Consider the following 9,216-nt stretch of genomic DNA (forward strand, 5'->3'; position numbering starts at 1 on the left):
AAATAACAATATGGAAAAATAAAAAGAATCTGTGTGAGCTTGGGCAAGGTCCATTTGCTCTCTGGGCCTCACTTTCCTCATGTCTAAAACAAGAAAGTTGGATTTGATTATCTTTAAACTCCACTTTTATTTCTAAATATGATTCTGTGGAAAATCCCTATCCTTTCATTTCCACCAATGGAACTACGACATCACACATACCCTTCAATGACCACAAGGTGTCAGAATATACTCATTTAACACTTAAACAGGCCTCAAGTAACAATTCTGCTTATTTTGCATTACACTGGAAGACTAATTTACATATATCTCACACGTTTCAAAACTTTCATAATAACCCTATCAAGGAGGTAAGGTAAGTACTGTCAGTAAAATTTCTCCTAGAGATAATAGAAAGCCACCCATATAGCGTCTACCACCCAATAATGAACCCTTACTTTCTCCCAGACACTATATGCTTATTTTCTTCACTAAAAGTTCAATTGGGTTACTTTTGTTCCCCAAATCCAAATTTTACCCATCGTTCAAAAGCTAGCCCTACCTATTCATAACAGCAATAATAATAATCTCTAGGAATAAATCCAACACAAAATTCATGACCTACAAGAACGCAACTATGGTACCTCACGGAAGGATATGAAAGACGATGAGAATAAATGAAGATACCTACCATGGTTTGGAAAAGTCAGTTCTCCACAGATTAATTTTAATCCAATACATTTTTCCTATTAAACCTGAAAATTCTCAGTCTAATTACTCATCCAGAAGAGAAAATGGGCAAAATGGTTTGGAATTGCTTAACCTCTAGAAAATAGTAAGAAAAAATAAAGAAGTTACACATGCCTTACAAAATATCAAAACATTTTAATTTAGTCGTTGAAACAGTAAAATGGCACAGGACAAGGAAGACAGATCAATGGACGAGGACAGAGTCCAGAAGCAGATCCTGTATATATATATATATAGGAATTCAGTATTATATGATAAAGGTTGAGTTGAAAATAAGTGATAAAAGGATTCAGTAAATAGTAATTGCAAAATCAACTTTATTTGGAAAAATAAAATTCATTGAAATCCTAACTGCATGCCATAGTGAATTCTAAGTAAAGACCTTTTAAAAAAAAATCCATAATACCATAATAGGAAAGAACAGATACCTTCATTCTTTGTACTTCATTTTCTTTCTCTGAAAAAGAAATAACACTTAGCTTGCAGGGCCACTGTGGATGCTAAAAAGGTTGATTAATGGCGTATTGATAAGTACTGAATACACGCTAGCAGTACAATAGAATTACAGTAAATATATAGTAATAAATGAATCCTTTTTATTAGACTGGAAAAATACAGGATTGGAGAACAACTCAGTTGCTGTAAATCACTCAGTTCTATAACGGATCCAGAATTTATAACTGAGACACAATTAGAACCCCCGGCCTCTGAGTTCCAGCTCAGTTCTTTTTGATATAGATTCTCTCTCTCTCTCTCTCTCTCTCTCTCTCTCTCTCTCTCTCTCTCTCTCTCTCTCTCTGTCTCTCTCTCTCTTCATTAGGATACTATTTTAACACTGAAATATTTAATTGGCTTCCACATGATTGCAGTATCTTTTTATTTAGAAACTCTTAAATGATAAACTACTACTGTAAAGTCATTTTTTAAAGTCAGTTTGTAATTAAGCATAACAGTATTTACATACATCTTAAAAGCTACAGTATGTTCATTTTCTAGGATATTTAAAAAATTTTTTTTTAAATATCAGTTGACACTCACTATTATATCGGATTCAGGTGTACAGCGTAATTGTTAGACAATTATATAACTTACAAAGTGATCCCCCCGATAAGTCTAGTACTTACCTGGCACCATACACAGTTACTATAATATTATTGATTATATTCCCTATGCTGTACTTTACATCCTGTAACTATTCTGCAACTACCAATTTGTATTTCTTAATCCTTTCACTTTTTTCACCCAGCTCCCCAACCCTCCTCCCATCTGGCCACCATTAGTTTGTTCTCTGTTTCTATGAGTGTTTCTGTTTTGTGTGTTTGTTTATTTTGTTCTTTAGATTCTACATACAAATGAGCTCATATGGTGTTTGTCTTTCTCTGTCTGACTTATTTCACTTAGCATAATACCTTCTAGGTCCATCCGTGTTGTCACAAATGGCAAGATTTCATTCTTTTTTATGGCCAAGTAACATTCCAAGATATTATTAATATTTATTCAGCCCAAAGTAAATGCCCAATGTAGCCTTGAAGGTAGGAACAACTGAACTATGGACAATGCTCTAGTTTGCTGCTGCAGAATAAGTACTCAATCAGGAAAATCAAAGGACTGATCGCAATCTGTCAAGGAACAACCTATGAGTCTACAGTCCTATGCCACCTCTCAATAGGTACCTTTGTCCTACAGGTAGCTAGAATGCTCACAGCCATTTTGAAAAGGGGGCTAAATCTTACAGGCACAAGCAGTTCCACGTATGGCACAGTAATTTATTCTAATTATCAAAAGATTCATTTCTCATAGATAAGCAAGTCTTTTCATTTCCCTTCAGAAGAGGAGTATGGGTTCAAACCCGGAAGGGGCATGTCATGGCTCCTTGGGCTGAGTCAAGGGAAGAGGTGACACGTAGTAGCTGCCATATGGGAGGCTGGAAAAAGGACGAAAGACACTGGCCAGAAATTCAAGGACAGAGTAGGAGGATGGTAAATGGAAAAAGAAAGGAAAGGATGAGGATTCCAAGGAAAGAGATGGTGCTAGTAGTACATGATGTAAATTTCACAAGGATTTCTGATTTCACAATCTTCCCAGAGAGAAATGCCTTTTTGAAGCTGCTGAAGTTGTGGGTTCTGGTTCTATTCTATGTCTATCATGTTTCAACCCAGTCACTTGAATCCATGTCACTTAATTGCTGTATCTGTTTGCTCATCTGTAAAATAGACACCTGCTGCCACCACTTCATGGGTTGTGGGGGAGACCTCAGAAGACTTTGAATATTACACAAATAGAAGGGATTGCTGTGAGTCAAGGTATCTGCTCCGCCTGCGTTATGTAGAAACAGGAAATAGAGCCACACCTATTCTCACCTTACTCTGCTTGAATGGACAAGAAAATAACAACCCTTGTTGGCCCTACTTTTTGGCATGTAGAAATGTGGGGACACCAACACGTTGGATACTACAGCGAGTTTACCCAAGAACCTGCCCTGACCTTTTATCACCCCATTTATGATTGCTTCTGAGAGTCTAAGTAGAATACAGCCAGAAAAAAAGTTACCCGGGGAATTTTAGAGAGAAAGGAGGATGCTATCCCCTGGGATCATAAACAGAAGGAAATTCACCTTTCACCTTTGTCAAACGGAAATGAGAAGTCTCCCACTCACCTAGCTACTCTGCATCTCTGTACCCCAAACCATTTCCACAATTTATAATTCCAATTCCACATCCTCTCTTGGACCTTTACTTTTACCTAAAGGACCCTCTCATCCTAAAACTATCCCAGCACAGATATTCTGGACCAATGAGATACTGGGTAATATTCTGACAAAGATTTTGCAAAAGTTGCAATGAAAGGATAGCATTGCATGTGTGAGAATTCCTGGCCCCAAATTTTGGATTATATTTGAGAAAGGTGCATGGGCTTGGCTCTTGAATGAAACAGGCACAGACCATGTCCTGGTACTGTCGGCTTGCTATCCCAACAATATTTTCATTTTCATTGCTCAAAAGTATGATTAGCTTCTCAGGAAAATGAGACTGTCAATAGTGCCTGGAAACATTCTGCAGTGAGAAAAACCAGCACTGCCTTTTAAAACAGACAGCAGAGGTCAGCAAAGCCTAGTCCACTCATCTACTTGTAGACCTTGACATTCACATTGCAAATTTCAGGTCCATTAGCAACCAAACCTCTCTTTTGAGGATCCACAAGGTAATTGAGAGAAGGTTTCTCCCAGATATAGAGAGCGAACACTAATCGGTTCAGTATTGGAATAATAAGAGTGAACAAAGCCATGGCTCTTGTGATTATGCAGTAAACACAAACAACATAACAGGCTTCAGGAGACATTATTTTCAAAAGAATAGACTCCTCTCAGAATTGGTCAGGAGCAGGTGATATAATATAGGAATAGACACAAAGCATATATATGATATGTCTCACACTTGAATAAGAAGACTACAATTAAGGAACGCCATTTAAAACTATAATTGATAAATTTTAAGTAAATATACCCTTGTAACTGAATGCAGATGGCAAACCCACTATACAGATGACCCCTGGGCATGAAGAAGAAATAAACAGGAGGTGCATTACATGCTATTAATTATTTTCACTGCTACAGTTGTTTGCTATATAATACAGGTCAAGGGGTTAGCTTGAAGCTTCTCCTAATATATTAGTAAATAAATTTGAACAGATTTTAATTTGCTAATGGAAAGGTCTGGGCCAGTTGCAAATAAGTGTGAGGCTACTTTGTCTCCCTCATTAACATGCAACGAGGATTATCCTTCCCATTCATACAAAATGTTACATTTCCATAAAGTGTAGTGTAATTTGTCAGAAAAAAACTCTGTAAACTATATTAGAATAAAGATAAATTTGTATCATGTGGTCATCCGCCTCATAGAGTCTTTATGATAATTGCATGTCTAACACCTGCCTTCAAATAATACCGTCTGCCAAATAATACTGCTCTGAATCTTCATAGCATGTAAAAATGACAGGGAATAAAATAGCTATTCTCATTTATTTCTAAGTGTCTACATGCAGAGCTATAGCCTTTATTGTGGCCCACTAGTATGTCCTAGGTTTTGTTTTGTTTTATTTTGTTTTGTACAGAAAACTCTCCCTGTTTGGCAATTTTAAATACTTAGTTTACATTATGGGTTTAGGATGTTTTCAGAAAGCTGACATTAAAATAACACAACAAACAGTTGCGTGCTATATGACGAAAGCCCTAGTTGGAAGTGAAATGAATGTTGCAAGTTAGATATTGTAGACAATTTAATCTGATTGTAGTTTATATTTTTCAGTACCTCCTGTCCCCACCCCCAATCATTTATTTGACCCATTGGAAATTATCACTAAAATTTGTAAGATTTACATCCTGAATAAGAAAGAACCGAAATCTAAAGTTTAGAACTGTAGAAATGAATTTTCATTCTCCATTTTCATTTTTCCTCCTCACCAGGCCCCCAGGGGGACTACAGTTTCCCTCCAACTCTGCCCTCCCCAGCCCAGCCACAGCCCCAGTCGCTGAGAGCCTTCAGGGAGGTGGGCATCTCTGTCATTGTTATCCAATTATGACTAGGAATTCCCTAGATTTCCATTCGCTCTTTGAAACACGTCTTTTCCTGGTATCCCACAGTGATGGGCAAATCCTTTCTGGTGTCAGGGCAGAGAAAGCCAGCTGGAATGGCTGGTTCCTCACCCTATCGTGGGACGCTCAGGAAGAGATGCCCTCCCTACACAGTAAAAGGACGCAGTGACAGGGCTGAACAGCAAAAGGCTCTTTTTGAACAGATCAATATAGAGTCTACCTGCCAGGATGGTGGCTTTGTATGGGAAGGGGCCAAATTCATCATCAAGGGGAAAGACTGTTAAGAGAGGTCGACAACAAGAGAAGCAAAGCTGGTATGAGAACATTTGGGTTTATAAAATATGATAGCTTCAGGAGTTAAATTGGCCAAAAAATCTCATAAGACTTCTTCAGACTTTCATTGTCACACTTATATTAATGGCTCAATCAACATTTCCAGTGTTGGGCTCTCCCACAAATAACTAATAGTTGATTTCGTGTTTTGTTACATAATGCATTCAAGTTTACTGTCGGATTAGATGTTCACCATAGCCCTGTGAAGTTGGCAGGGCTCAGAGAGGAGCAGTGACTTTCTTTGAGCCACACAGCAAGTACTCAGGTCCTGGCCCAGAGACTCCAAATCCCAAGCTCTTTTCACAACTCTGTGCTGCTTTTCCCCAGCCTTAAGTACCTAAGAGCTGTACCAACTCCATACCACTGCCATGTGAACAGCCTAGGTGAATGCAGGGTGACGTTTTGAAATCCCTCAGCACATTTCTCCCATGTCTTTCTACACCTTAGGATTCTTGGCTGAGTCCAGAAACAACAGAGAATGCTTGATTGAAGAACCACCTCCCACCCCCTCACCCTCACCCCCAACCCCTCCAACTCCGGAGGCCCTCTCTTCGCTAGTGGCAAGTTTGCACCAAATTTGCACGGGAATGGGAAGAAACTCTATTATTTACAGGATTCAGTTTGTGAAGGGGGTTGTGGGTGGGCAGGTCACCCGACTGACTCACCTCTTAGGGTCTAGAGCTATCTAGGGCATAGTCCAGCACTGTCCAGTCGCTTAATATGAAGCTGAAGTGAATTAAACTGATTCCCCAATGTGGATGGCACAGCAGACCACAAGATCCACCATTATACTCCCCCTCAACTTGATGAGAAAAGAAAACGTGACTTAGTCTCTTTCTAGAATCTCTTTAAGGGATGTGGAACTTCTGGACAAGCCATCTCATCCACATTACTAAACAGAGTTTTGGTGTCCAAATATTTCAAACAAAATTTGGTAGGAAAAAAGACAGAAAAATATAAGACAAAGATTGTACCCTTTAATAATTGTAAAGAGACAGAAAAATAAGTCCATGTAACAAAACACTATTCTACTCCACAAGCACCGGACCCATTTATCACTGAGTATTCATCTTTTCACCTGTTACATTATAAACAGAAGACCTCATTTTTAATACCCTTAATCAATTGTCTTTCTGGAACATCATCATTTTGAGAAAGTGCAATCCCCTTTTTAAAAAAAAATCATTGCAAACACTCATAGTAGAGGTGGTACCTCTGTTTATGGTACTGGAATCTCGGGGCAGTCCCTTCTTTATCCTAGATTGTCACTCACACCGTTTCATATTAAAATAACGTAGGGGAAAACTGTAATTGAAAAAAGAAACCTCCCCAAAGATTAATTCCACCTGTTTCTTTTACAGTTTTAATGTAGTTATAAATAAATTTAAAATTACCAAAAATTAAAAAAAAAATAAATTAATGTGAGGAAATACCTCCCCAGTCAGTGTGGGCTGATAACTCTGTTCCAAAAGCTACTGCCCGCCTTTTGAGCAATACTACCCTGTTTTATTCAGTGCAGTACTTTGACAATGAGGCATCAGAAATGGCAGGAAGAAACGTATATGTTAATCTTTACTAATTTCCAACACTTTTACTTTCTTTTGTGTTGCAAAAAGATAAAAGAAAACCCCTATTTGGAAACTGGGAGGAATGAAGGAGCTTCAGAGTCAGTCCCCCTAATTAAAATAGTGCCTCAAGGACTATTCTAACATAGGTCAATGTCAGGTACTTTTAATTCTAAATATTTTCCCTCTTTTTTATGGTGGAGAATAGAATCCAAACAAACAGAAACACTAGAAACTTGCACTTTAGGGCATCATATAGGTAGTTTTACAATGTCTGCTAACTGTGCGTTGTTTTCTGGGAATGAAAGCGGTCATTATGAGCTTTGCTGGTATTCCCACTACAAAGGTGAAATGCTGAAATAAAGCTAGAAAAAGACACTACATTCAGAGAGCATAGTTGAATACTCCACTTTATAGCTCAGAAGAAGTAAACTTGGCCGTGATGGAGGGAAGGCCAGATCATGACATTCAAAGAGGGAAGTAAGCAAACCTTGAAACAAAATAATTGAGGTAAATATAAGGACTTTCCCCCTTCTTAGACAGTTGTTCGACTCTCTACCTACCTCACTTTACAAAGAAAGATAAAAATGATGTGATCATTTTAATAACTAGCACATGAAGTTCTAAGTTGCCACTTCATTTTTTTTTTACTCTATAAAATATGAACTAATTTTCTGCCTTTGATTATCTCCCTTGCAAGAGCTCTAGAAAGTTTGGAAATCCAAGAAAACTTTCAGCCTGGAAAGAAAAAGTAAAGCATCACATGGTAAATTTGACATCTTGGTGGGTATTTCACATTATTCAAAGCCTGAAAAAGTGGTTCTCAAGGCCTATAAAATTAAAGATAGTTAAACTTTGCTTTCTGCTATAGGCCCGAGTGGCTGCTGTGGAAATGGGCAAGTTTATGAAACCCGGGAACTTGGTGCTGGTCCTGGCGAGATGCTACTCTCGAGGCAAAGCGGTCATCGTGAAGAAAACTGATGATGGCACCTCTGACCGTCCATACAGCCATGCTCTTGGTGGCTGGAATTGACCGCTGTCCCCAAAAAGTGACAGCTGCCATAGGCAAGAACAAAATTGCCAAGAGGTCAAAGATCACCTTCTGTGAACAGTTATAACTACAACCACCGCATGCCCACAAAGTACTCTGTGGATATCCCCTTGGACAAAACTGTCATCAACAAGGATGTCTGCAGAGACCCTGCTCTGAAACATAAGGCCCGACAGGAGGCCACAGTCAAGCTCGAAGAGAGGTACAAGACTGGCATAAACGAATGGTTGTTCCAGAATCTGTGGTTTTAGATCCTTTTTGTTTCAGTCATTAAAAGTCAAAAAAAAAAAAAAAAGATGGTTAAAATTCAAGCCAAATAGATTTTGCCAGTATGTTTGCCTAAAACAATTCGAAGTGTACAAAAACACAGTGGTAGGTTGTAATTAAACATAATGCACATAGTGCTATTCACAAGAGCCAAGACATGGAAATAACCAAAATGCCCATCGGTAGACGACTGGTATACAATGAAGTATTATTCAGCCATAAAGAAGAAGGAAATCTTAACCATTTGCAACAATATGGATGGATCTAGACAATATTATGCTAGGTGGAATAAGTCAGACGGAGAAAGACAAATACCATATGATCTCACTTAAATGTGGAATCTAAAGAATAGAATAAATGAGCAAACTAATCAGAAACAGTCTCAGAGATAATGGAGAAAAAACTGAGGGTTGCTAGATGGGAGGGGGGGTAAAGGAGAAGGGGAGGGGATTAGAAAGCACAATCGGTAGCCACAGTACAGCCACAGTATCACGAAGATATGAAAGACAATTTGGGGAATACAATCAATATTGTAAAGATTTTGTGGGGTGTCAGATGGGCACTTGTCTTATTAGGGAGACCACTTCATGGACGATGTAGATGCCTGACCACTGTGCTGTGCACCTGAAGCTGAACAATAATGAATGTCAACTATAATTATATATATAATTATATATATA

At 38.4% G+C, this 9,216-nt stretch overlaps 1 pseudogene across 1 annotated transcript; it reads left to right on the plus strand.

The window, feature by feature from the left end:
• Nucleotides 1–8,110: 8,110 nt before the first annotated feature.
• Nucleotides 8,111–8,520, plus strand: LOC308495266 (large ribosomal subunit protein eL27-like; annotated as a pseudogene). The gene has a single exon. The product of its transcript is annotated as a large ribosomal subunit protein eL27-like (transcript).
• Nucleotides 8,521–9,216: the final 696 nt, after the last annotated feature.

Source organism: Rhinolophus hipposideros, assembly GCF_964194185.1.
Source record: "Rhinolophus hipposideros genome assembly, chromosome: X".
Lineage (NCBI taxonomy): Eukaryota > Metazoa > Chordata > Mammalia > Chiroptera > Rhinolophidae > Rhinolophus > Rhinolophus hipposideros.